Source organism: Vombatus ursinus, unplaced genomic scaffold (genome assembly GCF_900497805.2).
Source record: "Vombatus ursinus unplaced genomic scaffold, bare-nosed wombat genome assembly UNPS02014780.1, whole genome shotgun sequence".
Taxonomy (NCBI): domain Eukaryota; kingdom Metazoa; phylum Chordata; class Mammalia; order Diprotodontia; family Vombatidae; genus Vombatus; species Vombatus ursinus.
This window is the reverse complement of record NW_020954558.1, coordinates 1,722,303-1,743,114: the sequence shown is the minus strand read 5'-3', so window position 1 is coordinate 1,743,114 and position 20,812 is coordinate 1,722,303. Positions and strand designations below refer to the sequence as shown.

General features: G+C 40.2%; 1 protein-coding gene across 2 annotated transcripts in view; it reads left to right on the top strand.

Annotated features, from left to right (window-relative positions):
* Nucleotides 1-20,812, top strand: part of STIM1 (stromal interaction molecule 1) — a 250,687-nt gene that overhangs the window by 27,255 nt on the left and 202,620 nt on the right. The gene's annotated exons all lie outside the window — the stretch shown is intronic.

Sequence of the window (20,812 nt, the reverse complement as noted above, 5' to 3'; positions counted from 1 at the left end):
GTCTATCTGATAGACCATTTTTTTTTTTTTTTGGCTAGGCAATGGGGTTAAGTGACTTGCCCATGGTCACACAGCTAGTAAGTGTCAAGTGTCTGAGGCAGGATTTGAACTCAGGTCCTCCTGACTTTAGTGCTGGTGCTCTATCCACTGTGCCACCTAGCTGTTCCTAGACCATTTCTTGAAGGAGGAAATGAGATGCAGAAACAGTAAACAAACAGCAAATGTGGTCTGAGTAAGTGATCACAAGGGAAAATGGTAGAAAAGGGGTTTCTGGACTCTGGTTATGGGTCTTGGCTATCAAATTAATATGGAGGTAAATTTTCACAAGCTGAGTATATAAGGAGGGGCCTGAAACAACCCTGTCCTGCTTCTTGGCAGTTCCTATGATGGATGAATGTCTTGTATTATTTCTTGTATCCCGTTGGTCTTAGGAAACCTAGTGAAAGAGGGAGACCTAGTAGGATTTTATGGTACTTTCTGTTACCATCCAGGGAGGGACTGGGCTTAAACATTTCAGGTAGCAGGCTTCTGTAGCTTGTGTTTGTCCCTTCAGGAGAATTCATGGTCATTTACAGCTTATACTCAGTTTGACTGTTCTGGGTCAGTTGAGCATTCTTATGGGAGACCCTGGGGTCAGTGTGTGTTTGCATATTGTTAATGAGGTATTTATGCATTGGCCTTTACTAGTTAAAGCCTGGTTTTTCACTCATGCCTGAGTGATTTCTGAAGGCTAAGTACCTCATTTGCAGGGTTCCCTTGTAGGGTGGCTAGATTTTTGTCCTTGGAGCTTTTGAAATTCTGCTAGTTTAATTCAATTAAAACAACGTTTTTGGTACCTACTGGGTTTGAGGCCCTGTGCAGAGCAGGATTGTAGGGTGGGGAGTATCCAGGTGAAAAACTATATAGCCACTTCCTTAAGAAGCTTCCAGGGAAAATAAAGTCTGCAAACAAATCTCTGTGATACACATTAGAAAAGAATGGCATAGGAGAAGGCCCTAGTACTTTGGTGTATTTAAGGAGGGAGAGAACATTTCTAGCTATGAGAATCAGGGAAGGGGACATCTGATTTGGCTTTGAGGGAAGAATTTCAATAAGCACAGATATTGAGGGAGACAGGAAATGTCTGTTTCTGATATGGAAGATCTGAGTAAAAGGGATGGCAGTTGGAGAGGGCATTAGCACCGTGTGTGTGTGTGTGTGTGTGTGTGTGTGTGTGTGTGTGTGTGTGAGAGAGAGAGAGAGAGAGAGAGAGAGAGAGAGAGAGAGAGAGAGGGAGGGAGCATGAGAGAGAGCATGAGCACTTAAGCACTAGAGCTTGAATAGGTTAATTAACCTCTCTGGGCCTCAGTTTTCTCCTGAAAAATGAAGAGGTTGTCTGGAAGTTATCTTCCAGCTCTGAGGCTATGATCCTCTACCTTTAAAATGAGGAGGTTGAATTGGATGATCTCTACAGTTCTTTTTACCTAGAAATCCCAATAGCCTAGGAATAGCCCAACTTCACTAGAGGACAGAGTTTGTGAAAGTATGTAGTGTGACATAAGACTGTCAAGGAGGGTCTTGAATACCAACCAGACTAAGTAGTTTTTATCTCTTAGGTAGTTTGGAGCCACTGAAGTTTCTTGATCAGGGGAGAGAAGAGATCTGAGTTGAGCTCTAGAAAGATATTGGGTCATCCTGGGGGGGGGCGGTTGTTGAAGCAGAGGGGCTATAGCAGACCTTTACAACTTGGCAGTAGGCAGGGACCAAAATCAAAATAGGCTAAACTTTTTCAGGTTGCAGATAGGTTTTTAGCAGCTCACTTTCCAAGTAAAGGTATAATTAATGATTAAACTATTTTGCAAATAAACCATATAAAAAAAGGGAAATTTCAATTAATATCAATTACACTTAATATCAATTACAATAATATCAATCACACTTAATACTTAAGATTTTTATTTATCATGAAATCACATTAATTTTAAAAAAAATTACTTTGCACTCATTTTGTCCCTGTTCAATGCCAGTAATGACCGAAGACACAGAGAAAAGATCTCACTCTTGCTCCTCTCAAACTAGACACAGATTGACAATGGTTGGTTGCTGTGGGTCACGTGACAAACAGAGGGCGCAGTGGCAACCTATTTGCCAAGTTACTTGATGGGCACGATAGTGACTAGTGGAAGGTGGGTGAAGCAGGGTACGGACAAAGCACTCTTTATATCTTTACTTTCTTTTACATCCTCTACATTTTTCGAGGGTCACCTGAAATTCTTTGGTGGGCGCACACGTGGTCCTCGGGCAAGTGCAGGCCTGGGCTAGAGACAAGGGAGTCGTTTAGGAGAGACGGGTCAGACCCCAGTGCATCCTGAATGAGATTAAAATGTAATTGGGAAATGTTTAACATAATTAACATTTTCTACATTGCATGGTATTTGTTTATGTGTGGTTTTTTTAGTCAATGTGGGGCCTTCAGGGATCTTTTTTGAGTTTGACACCACTGATTTAGAGCATTCAAAATTGTAGTTGGGTGACTTCATGCAGATTTTCAGTACACTGATCCATCCCAAGAGTTTTTGAGTAAGTGAATTGATTTGTTTGGAACCTTCCCACTTTATTCTTTCATTGGCTTCAATCAAGAATTTCAGATTCTGGATTGAGCAATACCCCAATCAACCTTAGCGCTTGGGGGACTGTTGTAATTGAATAGACTGTGGCAAATTTGAGCCATGAAATAGGAAGGGAGTTGTCAAATGTTTCCGGATTCAAGTGACCAAGCATTGGGAAAGGTGAAGTTGGTTGGGAGTTGAGGGGAGATAGTATGTGACTCACCAGAATTAGACTTGGCCCACTTCCTGCTTGGCTATCTTGGGAGATGTTCTTGGTCTTGTCATGGGGGTGTAGCTAGAGTAATCCTACTTTTATCCATGACTGCTTCTGTTGGGGCAGCATATATTATTTTATTGGCAGTACCTTGTTTTGAATTCTACCTCTTATACTGTGGGCAAATCATTTAACTCTCTGAGCTTCAGTTTCCTTATCCTTAAAATGGGTATAATAATACCTCTAGCATTTACCACATAGGGTTGTTATAATGATCAAATGAGATCATATATATAGAGTACTTTATAAAACTTATATAAACCTAAAAGTTTTATATAAATGTTAGCTATTGTCATTCTTTCCAATAAAGCTAAACATGGTTGCCAGATAGGTTCTACTACTAGGCTTTCTGATTTCATCTGAGTTTCATTTCAACCTGTTGGGCCCTTCAGGATATTTGTTCTTGCCACCTGTTTTTGTGTGTATTAATCCCATGATCTAGAGGAAGATGTGGTTCAATGGAAGAAGCTCCATCATGTTCTATTATGATTCTGTGAATGATAACTGCCCATTCTACCCATATTTTAAGTCCTCTTAATATATCCTTCCCTGATTATTCCATCCCTTACTAATTTGTTTTCCCTGAACTTCTACTATACTTACTTTCAACCAATTTATTAATATTAAGTACATATTGTGAGTCAGGCACTGTATTTGATGGCAGGGGAGTACAGAGATGAAAAATGATAGTCTTTGACCTTAAGAAACTGAGAATTCTAGGAAAACTATATATTAGGAGTAGCCTAAAAAAATCTTAGTGCAGTTTTAAGCTTTAGTAAGTTCAGAAGTATAAATGTTACAAACTTGCAAATATATTATTTGAAAGAAATTTCCTTTACATTTATTTAGTTTTGTGAATTTGAATTAAAAATTTTTAATTTTTAACAAGATAGAGCACTTTGTCATTATGCATTGAATGTGCAGCAGTTTGTGGATGATAGTTTCTCAAACCATTGGATTAGAGGAGGTCCTCTTGCTTGGCCATCTTGGTCACCTAATCTGTCTCACTTAGATTTTTTTCTTATGTGGTCGTATCAAAACTGTCATGTATGCATTAAAATCTCATTCTTTGGATGACCTTATGGCTATAATTATACTTTCATCATAGATGAAATTCTTTCAGTTATTGAGCAGCCGATGATGAAAGTTTTTACGAAATTTGAAAATTGGCTAGCGTGATATAAAACACAAGATGGTAGGTTGAATTTTAATGAGAAACATCAATATTTTTAGCATTTTAAATCATAAACCTTTCAGAATTTTTGGTAAGTTTGTAGCATTTACATTCCTGAAGTTATGAAAGCTTAAAATTGCATTAAGACTTGTGGGATATACATATGTGGTTTTTTGTTTTGTTTTGTTTTGGGTTTTTGGCCTTGCCAGGCAAGTTGTAAGTCTCTTGAAGAAAGGAGCTTTGTTTCTTTGATACTTTTTCATCCTTTATGGTCTCTGCACAGGGCTAGGCTTATGCAGTGTATTCAGTTGACTGTTTGCATGAGAAGCTGTTCTGTGTGCCATAGAGCAAGTAATTTAATGTCTCTGGGTCTCTGTTGCATCATAAATATTTCTTCAAAAGATCTGAAATTTCATTAGTGTGGTTGTTCTCTACTGATGCAGATTATGTATATTTTGCATTTTCATACATAGGCTTAATGAGTTGCTGTGGCCAGGAGAATTTATCACCTGGTGACCAAACTTCCAGTGATGAAATTCTTCTAGTTTAGTCTTCCCCTGTAGAAGCCTTTCCATCTTTCATTTTGCTGAGATAGCCTTTGAGGACTGAGAGAACCTTTTATGCTTTGATGAGGTCTTAAGCAGTGGGCACAATCTGTAAAGTGCCTGACGATAGGGGATTTGATCCAGGCATATATCAAGGTGCAGCTCAGTGACCTCTCTGTGAAGGTGTTACTTTGGAATTGCCTCAGATGTCACTATTGGCATCTGGACAATGGATCTTTATCTCCATGGCATTCAGTATCGTGGCTTCTTGAAAGGACAGCCATTTCTTTGAAATGTCAAAGCATTTCCTCCTTGAGGATGATTGAGATCAAGACGAGATCTCGACTTGGAATCAGGAGATCTCTGACATTTGTATGTGAAAGTTACTTTGGGGAAACTAGGTGATGCAGTGGATAGGGTGCCAGGTTTGGAGTCAGGAAGAGCTGAGTTCAAATCCAGCCTTAGATATTTACCAGGTGTGTGACATTGGTCAAGTCACTTAACCCTGTTTGTCTCAGTTTTCTCATCTGTAAAATGGGGATAGTGATAGTGACTACCTCCTAGGGCTGTTGTAAGGATCAGTGAGATAATTTGGAAGTGCTTAGGACTGTGGGAAAGATTTAGAAGGTTAGGCTTCCACAGCAGAACACGGAAATTCTGAGGGGTATTTCCAAGATCTTGCAAATGGTCCCTCAACCAATCAGAAAGTGCCCCAAACTCTCTGCAAAACCACTACTTCCTTGAGACAGAGCCCTAGAGGCTAAACTGGTTGCTACCCATCAGGGTCAAGGACTGAGCAAAGGCTTTTCTCCACTGTGCTTGCTTAAAGAGCTTATTGAATATTAACTGACACACCCCGAGGGAGGAGATAGCCGACATTTTTGAACATGGAACGCATGACCAGAAGGGATAAACATGACAAGGAGTAACATGAGATGAGCAGTTCAGGAAGAGTGTAGCCCAAATGAGCTGGTCCAATCCCAGCTCAAATGGGGGAAATATGGATTTTACTAACCATTTAAAAGCTGACTCTGCTTCCCTATCGGTGCACATGTGCCGTACTAGGGTGCGGTGTGCCCGCTTCTCGCGAAAAGCGTGATAAAGGCTTTCCTTCACACACTCCTGTAGTAGATTTTTGTTTCAGATTTTCTAACAGGACAGTGCTTGGAACATAGTAAGCGCCATGTAAATGTTAGCTATTATTAACTACTACTTTATTACACCTTACTTTATTCATCTGTAAAATGGGCACAATAACCAACTTCCCTTTTGGGGTGGTTATGAGGAAAGTGCTCTTTAAACCTTATGCAAATATGAGTTAAAGTAGACTGTGTCTGTTTCATCACTCCTAATTTAACTTAGCTCTGAGAGGCTTGTCACTAGAAGTGTGGCCACCAGGTGATGCATTCTCCTTTACCTGATGTAGAAGAGCACTATCACTATAAGAACTAGGATTCTCAATCCCTTTCTTTCCCTCATTTATTCCTTGAAGCTCACTTGCTTATGTGAGCCCTGTCCCAAAGGTGGAGCCCAAATCCTTTGATGAAATATTTTCCTTTTACTCATCCCCCAGTTCAAGAAGAACCCTCCCAGAAGTGACAAATGTAATTGTTGTCATTAGGGATTTCAATGTTCATGTAAAAAAATAAATTGATATTTTTCTTGTCAATTTGACCAAAGGAAAGAGCCTACTTTTGGGGTGATATGTTACATCTCTTATTATATATTGTTCCAAAAGTTGTTATTGACATATCTATCCCTGCCTTCCCCCTCCAAAATTAGCTAAAAACCTGAATGGTGTTCCATTCCTGGTGTGTTTTTGTCTCCCAATAACTACTCTCCTAGCCAGAGGTCTGAAAAGTTTACAAAGCACTTTCCACATGACTTTCCTGGGAGGTAAAGCTAAGTGTTAAGTCTTTGTTGTTGTTGTTATTTGTCCTTCGTTCTCTAAGAGGACCGTGACATTAGGGAGTTGATGCCAAGACAAATAAGTAAATTGGATTTAATTGAGGGAGTATAAGTTCTAGTAGAACATAAGCTCCTTGAGGGTAGAAATCATTTCTTTTGTGTCCTTATCTTCCCATTTCTTAGCACAATATTATGTACACAGCAGACGTTTAAGATATATAAAGTAGATTTGAAGTGAGGAAGTGCAAGGAATATTATTCCCTCTTTCTGGAGGAGATAAACTGAAAGAAGTGGAGTGGCCCCTGGTCACACAGTTGGTAAACACTGGTGACTGCAGTGGCACCTGCTCTCCTGATTCTAAGTCCTGGACCTATTTTGTGTGCAGGTTATATTGCCCTGGGAGAGCTTAAAGTCCTTGAGGGCAGGGCTGTTTTGTTTTTGTCTTTGTGTCTATATTCTAAATGTTGAATTGAATTAAATTGTGGAATCCCAGTTCTTAAATACTTTGATTTCTTCTTCTCTCACAGGAAAAGTTGAATGACAAAGAAGCAAATGTTTGCTGTGTATCAAATGTGTGATAGAGATGGAAAGATAGGGAAGACATAATCTAGGAGAAATCTCTTCTGATTCAATAATCAGGGAAAACTGTAGACTCTTTTGCCTGCTTTCCCCACTTTGCTTCTTGGGTAGGCATTTGCCTTACCTCTCCAAGATGAGGAAGGACTGCGTCTATTTGGAAACGGCCTTCTGGCCTATGATACCAGGCACTGGCTACCTTCTCACTTTTAGATTGTAATTTCAAGACTCACTTTTTAAAGCTAGTTCCTTCAAACCCTGCCAACCCTTATCTGTCTGTTCAGCAAGAGGGAGCAAAGAGGATATGTAGAACAGGAGCATTTACTCCTCTGTGGTCAAGTCCATAGCACAGTGAGCTGGGGATTGATTAACAAGTCCTGTGGGATCAAAGCTACTTTTAACCTTGGGCTGGGGAGGGTGGATGAAGTTCCTCTTTCTGAGAAGCCTGTTTCAGATAGTTTATATTCTCATTTCTATAGCACTTGGAAATTTATAAAATGCTTACTCTGTAAGAGCCCTGCGAAGTAGTTAGTGTGAATGTATTATCTCCATTTTACACATGAGGAAACTAAGGCTTGGAGGGGGAAAGTGTCTTTCACAGTATCATCCATTGCTATGCTACACCTGCATAGTGTCTTAGGACAGGACCTAAGCTGTGATGAAAGAAAGTCTGTTTTCTTACCCATAGAAGCAGGAATACCCTGTGAGTGAAGGTGGAAGGGGCGGGGAGGAGAGGGAGCATTGTTCAGGAAGTTAGAAATATGGGACCTGGAGCTCAGGTGAAGATATGAGTGGGAGAATAGATTCATCTTGGATGGTGACTTATAGAACCTTGGATTTTGCAAGCTGAAAGGAATCATACAGAATGATTATCTAGCCCAAGCCATTCATTTTCTAGATGAGGTCCCTGAGGCACAGAGCAAGGAAGTCACTTGCCTAAAGTCACACGGTGAGTTAATGCTAGGGCCAGGTTCCAGGTAAGTTGATCATATGGGTAAGATGGCCCAAATTATGAAGAATTTTGCAAACCTGGCAGAAAAGTGGTTATATTGAATATTGATATTTTGTGTATCTTGGGATTTGAAAAAATTGTCCAGGTTCTTTTTGATATAGTGAAATCAGGGCCCACAAACTCTAATACATAAATACTGAATTTTCCAACTGTCTTCAAAACCCAACCTTTTTTTTTTTCTTTTCTTTTTAGGCAATTGGGGTTAAGTGACTTGCCCAGGGTCACACAGCTAGTAAGTGTCAAGTGTTTGGTCTGAGGCTGGATTTGAACTCAGGTCCTCCAGACTTCAGGGCTGGTGCTCTATCCACTGCGCCACCTAGCTGTCCCTCAAAATCCAGCCTTTTATGAGAGTTCATGGGGAGGGGCATATGGTTTGTAAAACTCTGGCCTCTGTCCCTTAGACTGGTACTGCTTGGGGATCAGGAGGGTTGCTTTATTCCCTCCCAAGAGTAAGGGAAGGATTCAGTTTCCTCCTCTTTTCCCTTCCCCTCCCCCCTTCTAGTGCCAAGGCATTTTTGCAGCACAAATGAGTCACTGACTCACCCTTTGAAGGCAGGACGCTCTGTCATCCCTACTCAAATGACATCTTGGGCACTGCAGTGTTGCAAACCAAATATAGGTGGGTGAACCATTTGGCCTCTTCCCTTTCTGGAGAAATCCCTGAGCACTGGAACAGGAGGAGGAGGATAGGAGGCCTGTCACTAGGCAGGAGCAGATTTGTGTCTTGGGGAGTTCAGGTCTAGGGTAAATCATTATAGGAAAGATGTGAAGTCTGGAAGATATGACAGAGCCCTAGGAGCTTACAACCTTAATGGGAGATAAGACTTACCAATGATTAGTTGAGGTTCAGAGAAAGAATGAAGGGGATTGAGTTTATTTATTTAAGAACTATTGAGTTATCTTCTATTCTCTGCATATCCAGGGGTATGTCCCATCCCTGCTCTAGACTACTTAGTGGAGGATAAAGAGAAGTATTAGCTAGGACCTCCCCTTCTGGAATTAATTCTAACTGAGCATTGAAGTCATATTCATGAAAGTTTAAAAATTGAACAGTGATATGTTAATCTTTGTCAAATGAGGGATAATAATGAAAATAACTGATATTTTGTATTATATGTGTTGAGTAAATGAACAGTGCTAAAGTGGTTTCCCATCTGTTATCTTATTTGATCCTCCAAATTGTTTTTCATTTATTTATTTATATTTATTTATTTATTTTTTAGGCAATTGGGGTTAAGTGACTTGCCCAGAGTCACACAGCTAGTAAGTATTATGTGTCTGAGGCCGGATTTGAACTCAGGTCCTCCTGACTTCAGTGCCGGTGCTCTATCCACTGCGCCACCTAGCTGCCCCCCTCCAAATTGTCATAAGTGATAGTAATGCAAATATTATTCTCGTTTTACTGATAAGGAAATGGGTTTGGAGAAGATGGTAGCCCAAGGTCATTGAACTGGCCCTCTCACCTTAGTTTTTTGATTTTAGTTCTAGTACTCTGGAAGTACTGTAGAATTTTAGGCTCCACTTGTCAGGAAAAGCTTCCTAGAGCAGGCGACCTAGGCCTGGAAGAATAGGTAGGATTTGGAGAAGTAAATGTTGGTGGCAGGTAGGCCATTCTAGCACACACAAGGTACGTACCATGTGCAAAACCCTATGCTTGGCAGTGGGTCATGTAGCAGTGAATGCTACTGTTTCTTTGATGTTCAATCTTCCTAATTTCAGGGAAGCTAACCCTAATTATGATGAAGTTTTTTCCAGAGGCAGCCATTCTTTATGTCTTATGGTGTGTGTGTTTTCTTATTGTTGAGTTGTTTTTGGTCGTGTCTGACTCTTTGTGATTCCATTTGGGGTTTTCTTGGCAAAGATACTAGAGTGGTTTGCCATTTCCTTCTCCAGCTCATTTGACAGATGAGGAAACTGAGGTTAAGTGTCACACCTGCTAAATATCTGAGGCCAGGTTTGAACTCAGGAAGATGAATGTTCCTGATCTCAGGTCTGGCATTCTACTGTGCCACTAGCTGGTTGCCTGTGGTCAGTTTTTGAGGTAGTAAGTTTGGATTCTTTTAAGAAAGCAGTGGCTTATCTTCCAGGCCCAGTGCTTCTATCCTATCCCTCTGGGGATGGATAGCTGCTCTTTACCAGCTGTAAGCAACCTGCCTCCTTTCCTCTAGCCTGTATTTGTTCCACCAGGATAGCATGTGTGGGAATACCATAGAGGTTTCCAACTGTACTAGGGCTGCTTTGAGCCTGGTTGGTCCCAGAGCTTTCTGGCCCTCCTGCCTCCAGAGGGCTACATATACCAGCTTGATTTGCTTTTTTAGTAAAGCCAGGATAAGTTGTCCACAAGGTTCGTTTTTCATCTGGGGCCTATTTTCAGCCTTAGATCCCAGCACCATGACATGTTGGTGATGTTTTCCTGGAGCCTATGCCTATGCTGTGAGGACGAAGAACAAGTGTGCCACCTTGCATCTGTGAGGAAGTAGCAGATTTCCCTTCCACATATCCCCATTTCCCATTTCCGGATCTGAGCTTTCATTTGTTCTTCAGAATTTCTATTCTAAGAACCCTCCCTTTATTCTCCTATCAGGAGCTATGGGACTTTTCTTTCTTATTGCTTGATCCTACTAGTGACAGTGTTTGTAAATCCTTTTGTAGGAGATTGTCCCTGTCCTATGGAGTTCATAGTCTTGTAGAGAGTATAAGACTCAGCTATGTATAACTATAATATACAAGTATACATGATTTAGTGCATGAGAGAGGTTCAAAACAAAATGTGAAGTGAGGCCCAGAGAATCAGGGAAGGCTTCATGGATGAGGTGGCATTTGAATTAGGCTTCAAGTAAAACTGAGGGAGTCATAGGGAATAGGATAACAAAAGCATAGAGGAGAGAGAGAACAGGTTATATTTGGGGAACAGAAAGTAGTCCATTTTGTTGGAACATACAGTACATGTAGGCACTTAGAATGGGATAAACTTGGAAAGGTAAGGTGGTGTCAGGTTGTAGAGGGCCTTGAATGTCAAGTAGGGGAGTTTGAGCTTTATTCACTTGGCAGTAGAGGACTGCTGATTTTTGAGCCAAGGAGTGTGACTTGACCATATCTTCTTCCCTTGTGTTCTCTGAGTTTAAGCAAGATAAACCTGTGAACGAGAGAAGACTGACACGTGGCCTTGAGGCCACAGGTTCCCCACCCCTGGACTAGAGGTAGGAAGGTCTGTTTTGTAGGATAAACTACTGGCCTCTGTTAGAAATAATATTAAAGCAGTAGCTGGTATCTGATAAGGTACCCTGGGATCCTGGACCCTCTTTGATCTTGTAATTGAATACTAATTCCCATGGCCTAGCCCAGAAGTTTCTTTGTAGTTATCTAGGGTGCCAGTTTTACTATTTTTCCTTCTCTGAACTCTCAATAGCATCTAAGTACTGCAAAGTTTCTTTTGGCCCACATTGCTAACTTTTCTCCAGCAGATACAAAATCAAGGCAGTGGGATGTAATTGGCAGAGAGCATAGATCTGGGAATCAGGCGATCCTTGGTACTAATTGTAACTGTGCCTCCAAGTGTATGACCTTAGGCAAACTTCCTGGGCCTCTGTTTCCTTTTCTTTAAACCAGATTGGATTAGATCCCATCATTAGAGACCTTCAAGTGGAGATTGGATAACAAAATGCTCAGAGGTGGGCTTGGGGGGAGGAGAATCTTTGCTCAGTTACCGATTGGTCCCTTCTGAAGTCCTATTTGGCTCTGAGATTCTGGGATTCTTTGCAGTCTTTTCCAGGTCTCCTGAGCTTTGTTGATATCTTAATTGTAGGGAAGATGTAGACTGTTTTATGCATGTCTCCCCAGTAGAGTGTAAACTCTTTTTAGGTCAGGTACTGTTTCGTGTATGACTTTGTCTTCTCAGCACCTGGAACATAGCAGGTGCTTAATAAATGCTTGTTGATTGTTCCTTCCTCTCCCAATGGCTCATAGTTGTGCATTGGTTCTTATCGTTCTCAATGCTTCTTTTCTTCCCTAGTGTTTCTCTTAGTTCAATGACGTGGAAATACTATCAAACCATATAATTCTTCTTGGCAAGGTTCTTAGGAAAACAGAAGCTCAGCCTGGAGGTAGGAGGGTAAAGGAGAGGATTATTCATGAAATTTCTATTTGAGCTCTCAGACCCCAAACTTGGTAGTAATTTGCATGGCTACATTAATGTCACCAAGCCCCATGTATGGCTACAGGGTGCGTTTGGTCTAAAGTATTCCCAGGTAAGCTGAGACAATTGCTGCATTTTGAAGTCAATGAAATAATTATAGGTCTTTGAAATTTCCAAGTAATGATACTTTCTGGTTTCTTTTCTCTCTCCTCAGCCTTCCTAAATACATTACTGTTTGTGTTCTGTTGAATGTCTGACTTGTGGTTGGTAAGTCCATTACCAGAGTGGCATACACCACACTAAGGAAAAGGACTAAGGGATTGTTGACTCTTGACAAATTTTTAATCTGAGCACACGATCTGTTGGCATTTATACTTGGTCAGACAAGTGGCATTTTACTTTCCACAGCTATGGATAGGGAAATGGTACCTTGTAAAGAACTATCTAATCCAAAGGCAGGGGCTCATCTTGCCAGACTATTTGATGCGCAGTGTACCTTTGGAAGGGGTCACATTGAGCCATCCAAGCTGACTGGCTTTGTTGGTAACTGAAGGACTCCTTTGTCCCATCTGCAGTTGTGTAGATGAGACCTGCTGCTACCTTCTCTTTCCTTTTTTGCCTTCTCTCTCTTCTTTTGGGAGGTATGAAGAAAAGACTGGGAGAAGTTAATGGGTCCTGCTGGTAAACAGGTTAGAGAGAGTTAAAATAAAGAACCCTCTGACCCTACCCTTATGTGACTTTTACTGTTATGTCTTTGTACCTTTTTTGGGGGTGGGGGAGAGAGGGAGTTTAATGCTGTTTTCTCCTTAATTCAATTGACATTTATTAAGCACTTATAGGCATAATGACAAGTTAGTGTATAGTAGTATATTGAGGAATGGTCTTGAAGCTAGGAAGACTTGGGTTCAAATCCTGCCTCTGTAACACTAGTGGTAATGACTATCAAAAAGTCACTTGATCTCTCAGTTCTTCTGGCAGCTCCCTAAGCCTTTAAGTAATAGATGAGTTGAAAATCTACCCTGGTGGCAGATGAGGTTTCCACATCAGAATTCTCCACATGGATAATGAATGAGTGAATGAACGAATAAATAAATAATACTTATATATAGCACTTCAAAGTTTGCAAAATGCTTTACAAGTATTATTTCATTTTATCCTCATATCAAGAGGCAAGGTGCTATTATTCCCATTTTACAGATGAGGAAACTGAGGTAGGCAGCAGTTAAGTGATTTCCCAAGAGTCACACAGCTAGTTAGTGTCTGAAGCTGGATTTGAAGTAGGTGTTTTTGAATTCTCTATCCACTAAGCCACTTAGTTGACTCACAGGTTCAGATCCCTTCTCTTCTCACTCTCCCTCCACCTCTCCTCACACCCTGTCTCTGCCAAAAGGCTGAGTATATTGCTGAATGCATGCACCAACATAATTATAATTTACAATATTAGAATAGTAGAAGGATGAAGTTCTACATGAGGCTCAATGGAAAAAAATTCATTAGGGAGGTGTTAACTTCATATACCTGGTAGCTAGGAGGCTAAACCAGGAAAGGTGGGAGAGGCTAGGTGGCAGCTAAGATAAAAGGGTGTCTGCCCCAACCCTGGGTATCTCCAGGGGCTGAGGTTAAAGCTCATTAGGAGAAGACGACTCAGGTCCGTCTGTGAATACTTTTTTGTTTGGATCATTCTTTTTACTCCATTCTCTGTTGGTCCTGTGTCCTTTAGTGATCACCTTAGCCTGCAGTTTAGATTGCTGTGTGTTGGCCAGGACCTTATGAATATAGGGATTGGAGTGGCCATAGGACCATTTTTTTAGTCTCTGGCATTGAAAAACACTCAAGCATTTCCAGAGTGAATAAATATCTAGGCCCCTAGAATAAATGTTTCAGCTCTATGTTAATTTTTCCTTCTTTTGAACTCCTATAAATTTACTCACTATATTTGAATCTCTATCATCCACTGTTTTGTTTTGTCATTAATCATTTAATGTGTCTAAGCCTTAAATTCCCACTTAGATTGTAAATTTGTTGAAAGTAGATGATCTGTTATTCCTTCTACTTCTGTTGTATGATAGGTACTTTGCTAGGCCCTAGGGATGCAAAGACAAAAACAAAACAGTTCTTGCCTACAAGAAGCTTATATTCTAAAAGGGAAAACAACATGTATACTTATAGACATATATAAAATACATATAAAGCAAATAAAAGGTAATTTTGAGAGGGAATGAGCAGCTGAGTATTTGGGATGAGCAGAAAAGGCCTCACACGGAAGTTGTGGACCCCTGGGCAAACGATTTAACTTTTCTATGTCTCTGTTACTTTCTCTGTAAAATAGGAATCAGGCAGTGCGGTATAATGGGAAAAGTATTGGGACTGGAATTAGAAGGCCAGAGTTTGAGTTCCAGCTTGGACATTTACTAGATGTGATGCTGGACAAGGCCTTGGTTTTAACATGTACAAATTAGGGATAATAATATTAACGTTCCTACGTTAGAGCTTTTTGGAATAAAGTGCTTTGTAAGAAACGGCACTGTATAGGCATATATACCTTGGAAATATTATGGGTTGGTTTTCAGAGTACTGCAGTAAAGTGTTATCACAATAAAATGAGTCATACAAATTTTTTGGTTTCCTAGTGCATATAAAAATTATGTCTGTGCTGCACTGTAGTCTATTAAGTGTGCAATAGTATTATGTCTAAAAATGTGCATACCTCAATGCTAACCATCATCTGAGCTTTCAGTGAGCCATCTTTTCACTGGTAGAGGGTCTTGCCTCAATGTTGATGGCTGCTGACTGATCAGGGTGGTGGTTGCTTAAGGTTGGGGTGACTGTGACAATTTCTTAAAATAAGACAATGAAGTTTGTTGCGTCAATTGACTTTTCCTTTCACTTGAACACTTAGAGGCCATTGTAAGCTATTGACTTAATTTCAATATTATGTTTTAGGGAAAAAAGATAGTTTGGTGGAGAAGTCAGAACATACACAACATTTATCAATTAAGTTCTATGTCTTATATGGACACAGTTTGTGGTGCCCCAAAACAATTAAAATAATAACATCAAAGATCACTGATCACAGATCACTATAACAGATATAATAATAGTGAAAACATTTGAAATATTGCAAGAATTGCCAAAATGTGACACAGAGAAACAGTGGATGTGAGCACATGCTGTTGGAAAAATGGCACTGATAGACTTACTTGATACAAGGTTATCACAAACCTTTAATCTGTAAAAATCGCAGTATCTGTGAAGCATAATAAAATGAGGTATGCCTATATTGTAGGAAGGCATTGAACTTAGAATCAGAGTTCTGGTTCATGCTCTGGTTTTGCTACTTTTGTGACATTGTGAGAGTTACTTCTCTTCTCCAGGCTTTAGTTCTTCATTTGTAAAATGAAGAGGTTGGATTAAATAAATTTTAAGGTCACTTTTGGTTCTAAATCTGTGATCTCTATTTCTTTGTAAACTTTAAAGTTCTATTAAAAGGGTAGCAGATATTTCTGTTATTATTATCATCATGCCCCTTCACTGGCCTAAAGTTAGAGTTGATTAAAAATCTACTACTAAAAATTCTATCCAGATTTAAGATCTTTTGTTCCCATCTGGAGAAGATCAGTTTATTTAGTTGAACTTTTTCCTGAACAGGAGTCTCTTCTATCTATGCCATCCCTTACCTGTGGTCATCTAGCCTTGCTTGAAGAGTTCTAGGAATGGATAGCCCACTGTCTCCTGAGGTGACCCATTGCACATTTCTTCAGCTCCTGCTCACTAAGAAGTATTCTACCTTCTGCTGAGTGCAGGCTGGCTCTTCTGCCTCAAGCCTGCCACTTCCTTCTCCTTTCTCCTGGTTGTGCCTTCTCTGTCCATGCTGAGTAGATCTAATCCCTCTTCCCCTATGGACTGAGCACAGGGTTGGGTTGTTGATTCCTGATGTTGCTGGCTGTTGTCTATGCTTCCATTCCAGGGCTCTGAATTGGCTTCCTGGTGCTTTTCTTTCCATTAGATGTGGAGGTTTCCTTGTTTGTGCAGCAGGGAATTCAATCAGTTACTCAGCCATTTGTTCTTTTACATTTGCTGATTACACTGATCTGTAAATATTCATAAAATCCACCATGGCCTACCATTCATTCCATCACTTCCTCAATTTGAAGGAACTTTTTGTTCTTAGTTCATCTTGACAACCTAAGCAAGACGAATTCTCAAGGTGATTCATAGAACCACATAGTCCTAGAATGAAAAAGCAGGAAGGGACTATAGAGAGCCTTTGATACAACTCTTTTTCTCACCCCTAGCCCAACTTTGTCAGTTTTTTACAGAGGAAGAAACTGAGGTCTAGGAAGGGGAAGAGACATGTTCCAAGTCATTCAGCTATTAAGTGGTAGAGGTGAGTCTTGAACCCAGTTCTTCTGACTCCTAGTCCAATGTTCTTTTCATACTACCTCTGGTAGGTATTTCTTATTTGCAACTTAACTTCCACTGTTGTCATCTATATCCATCCTGCTCTTCCTTAGCCAGGAAAAGTCTGCTTCACAGAGTTGTAGACATAAGTTGGGTCCCAAGTGGCCAACCAGGAAATCAAAGGAATGTTGGGTAGGAGCTAGTTCAAGAAAGAATAATTGCAGAAAGTTAACAGAGACTTCTAAGCCTCCAGAAATGAATTGGATACTCCCTTAGAAACCATTTAGGATAATCCAAATCTGAAAAAAATTGCCTTTGCCTCATTGCCTATAAAATATCTCCAACATCTGTCAGCAAATTGGGATCCTTCTGCTATAGGTTGGGTTTTATGTACTGTAAAGCAAGAGGTTTCAGGGAGCTTTGAGGTCTCTGAAACTTTCTGCTCTTATCCTTTACTGAAAGTATGAGACACAGGCCACCTCTAGAGCCTGCTGCATACTGTTTGGCCTCTTGAGGACCCTTCCTAAGTCTTGCAAGATTTACTTGACTGTGGAAGCATAGAGTTCATGTGGTGTATGATATGTAAATATAGTGTTTTCTGAAGTGTGGGAAGTCTGGCATACAGTTTTTCTAACTGAATTAGCAGAACCAGTAAGATTGTTCCTAAAGTATAATGGCAAAAAGGTATCAGAGGCCTCCAAGTGGCTATGTCAGTTAAATCTTCTAATTTGAGGGTTAACACTCAGTCTATCTGGATTTACTTCTTCAGCTGTGGAAGGAGGTTAAACTGCTTTCTTCTTGAAGGAAGGAAAGGTAAAGTCCTATAAGTTTCACAGGATTTAGAGATGGAGGGAGCATTTCCTTTTACAGAGGACACTGAGACCTGAGAGAGGAAGTGACTTGCTAGTCACACAGCTAGTAAGTATCATGTGTCTGACGCCATATTTGAACTCAGGTCCTCCTGACTCCAGGGCTGGTGCTCTATCCACTGTGCCATCTAGCTGCCCCTTGGAATACATTTTCTAAATTCACTGATCATTTGTGGTGGTGGCTGCTAAATCTGTGGCTCCTCAGTGTTTGAATTCTTTCTCTTTGGCTATTTGCAGTATTTTTTTTTTGACCTGGAAAATCTCAGTTTTGGCCAGGATGTTCCTAGGAGTTTTCATTGTGGAATTTCTTTCAAGAGGTAACGAGTGAGTTCTTTTTATTTCTTCTTTGTCTTCTGGTTCCAAGAGATCTGGGCAGTTTTCTTTTAATATTTCTTGAACTAGAGTGTGTAAGTTTTTTTGGTCATGTTCAGGTAGTCCAATGATTCTTAATTTTTTTCTCCTCAATCTGTTTTTCATGTCAGTTGTTTTTGCTGCAATAACTTACATTTTCTTCTATATTTTCACTTTTTTGACTTTATTTTAATATTTCTTGTTGCCTCATGGAGTCTTTGGCTTCTATTTAGTGCATTCTAATTTTCAGGGAGGTTATTGCTTGCATAAGATTTTGTATCTCTTGGACCAAGCTGTTAATTCCCTTTCTAATTCTTTTTTCCATAGTTCTCATTTCTTTTCTAATTTTTTCCCTTAAGCATTCTCATTTTATTTCTAAAACATTTTAAATTAAAAAAAATTCTATCTCTTCCAGGAATTTTTGTTTGTGCACAAGACGTGTTTTCCTTTGAGATTTTCCTTCTAGATATTTTGGGGTCATTCTCTTCTTTAGGGTTTTTTGTCTTCAGCTTCCCTGCCATTTCTTGTGGGATTTCCTTTTTGTTTGCTTATTTTTCCATCCTATTTCCTTACTCTGGACTTGATATTAGGGCTGGACTTTGTGACATTTCTGGAAGGAAGTTTCTGGGCTAGTGCTGTTTCAACTTTCTTAGCATATTGAGTGTGTATTATTCCAGGACCTCAGAGAGAGGCTAGGGACATATAAGCTTTTGTCGCTACCAAAGTCCAGGGGAAAGTCTAATTGCTTCATAGACCATGAATCTCTCTATCTGTTTCTCCTTATACTAGGCCAGGTTGGGTAGGATCCTGTCTGGAGTATTGGGGATCTTAGAACCAGAAAGCTGCAGAACTAGAAGGGACCACAAAACCTATAAAGACCTGGTGCGAGCTCTGTAAGTTGACCTGGGTTTGTACCTAAGGAGTAGTAGATTGTGGCTGGACTCCACCTCATCAGCCATCAACAAAGTTCTTTGTTAGTTCAGAATGGCAGAATTGTAGGCTCCTCTTTGGTCTGGGATTCCTGCCCTCGGTGGGACTAGATCAGAGGTGAGAAACCTTTGGCCTTGAGGCCTGGCCACTTGTGGTCTTTGGGTGAGGCCTTTTGACTGAGTCCAAGTTTTATAGAACAGATCCTTTTATTAAGGGGATTTGTTGTGTGACGTTTGGATTCAGTGAAAGGGCTGTAGGTTCCCAACCCCTGGAGTAGATGCTATAAATGAGACCCTGCTCTGTGCCTGGAGTCTGAGCTACACAGCTGCTGCTTGCTGGTTTCTCAGCTTCCTTCTTTCTCAGCACACTACCCACAGTCTTTCTGCCCAAGAATGGTACCCTCATATGCAGGTCCCCTTTTCAGTTCATCCTGGATTTGTGACTTGGAACTGGTAGTGGGCTACTAAGCTGTAAATTTTCACCTGTGCCTGTTACAGTGCCCTTGTTTGGGTCTGGTAGTACCCCAACAACCCTTTGACCCTGGCACACAACTTCTCCTTGCCACTTCTTGTATGCTCCTGGTTCAACTCAATCCCCAGGGTCCATAGACCTTCTTGCCTGTCTCTCTGTGCTGGGCTGGATAAATGACTCACTGTGACTTTTTCTTTTTCTTTTTTTTTTCTTCTTCAATTTGTTTATTTATTTTTAGTTTTCAACATTCACTTCCACAAGATTCTGAGTTCTAAATTTTCTCCCCATCCCACCCCTTCCCCTACCCCATGACAGCCTGCATTCTGATACCCCCTTCACCCAATCTATTTTCCCTTCTATTATCCACCCCGCCTTCTCTTATCCCCTTCCCTTTCTATTTTCCTGTAGAGTGAGATAGATTTCTATACCTCTTTGCCTGTGTATCTTCCCAGTTGCATGCAGAAACAATTTCTAACATTCATTTCTAAAACTTTGAGTTCCAAATTCTCTCCCCTCCTTCCTCCCCACCTATTTTCATTGAGAAGGCAAGGAATTCAACATAGGTTGTATACATGTGCAGTCATGTGAAACACTTCACAACATAAGTTGTGAACGACTAAATATATTTCCTTCCATCCTATCCTGGCCCCCATTTGTTCTATTCTCTCCTTTGACCTGTCCCTCCTCAAAAGTGTTTGCTTCTGATTACTCTCTCCCCCAATCTGCCCTCCCTTCTATCACTCTTCCCTCTCTTCTCCCCTTTCCCCCTACTTTCCTGTAGGGTAAGATAGATTTCCATACCCAATTGGGTATTTATGTTATTCCCTCCTTAAACCAAATCCAATGAGAGTAAAGTTCACTCATTCCTTCTCTCTTCCCCCTTCTTCTCCTCCACTGAAAAAGCTTTAACTATAAACAGTTTAAACTTATTAAGTCCCTTATGATTTCTCTTTCCTGTTTACATTTTCATGCTTCTCTTGAGTCTTGTATTTGAAAGTCAATTTTTTTCTATTTAGCTCTGGCTTCTCAAGAATGTATTAAATTCCTCTATGTCATTGAATGTCAATTTTTTCCCCCTCATTGATTATACTCAGTTTTGCTGAGTAGGTAATTCTTGGTTTTAATCCTAGCTCCTTTGACCTCTGGAATATCATATTCCAAACCCTCTGATCCCTTAATGTAGAAGCTGCTAAATCTTGTGTTACCCTGATTGTGTTTCCATAATACTTGAATTGTTTCTTTCTGGCTGCTTATAATATTTTCTCCTTGACCTGGGAACTCTGGAATTTGGCTATAATATTCCTGGGAGTTTTCCTTTTGGGATCTCTTTCAGGAGATGATTGTACATTCTTTCCATTTCTATTTTACCCTCTGGTTTGAGAATATCAGGGCAGTTTTCCATAACAATTTCTTGAAAGATGATGTTTAGGCTCGTTTTTTGATCATGGCTTTCAGGTAGTCCAATAATTTTTAAGTTATTTTTCCTGGATCTATTTTCCAGGTCAGTTATTTTTCCAATGAGATATTTCACATTGTCTTCTATTTTTTCATTCTTTTGGTTTTGTTTTATAATTTCTT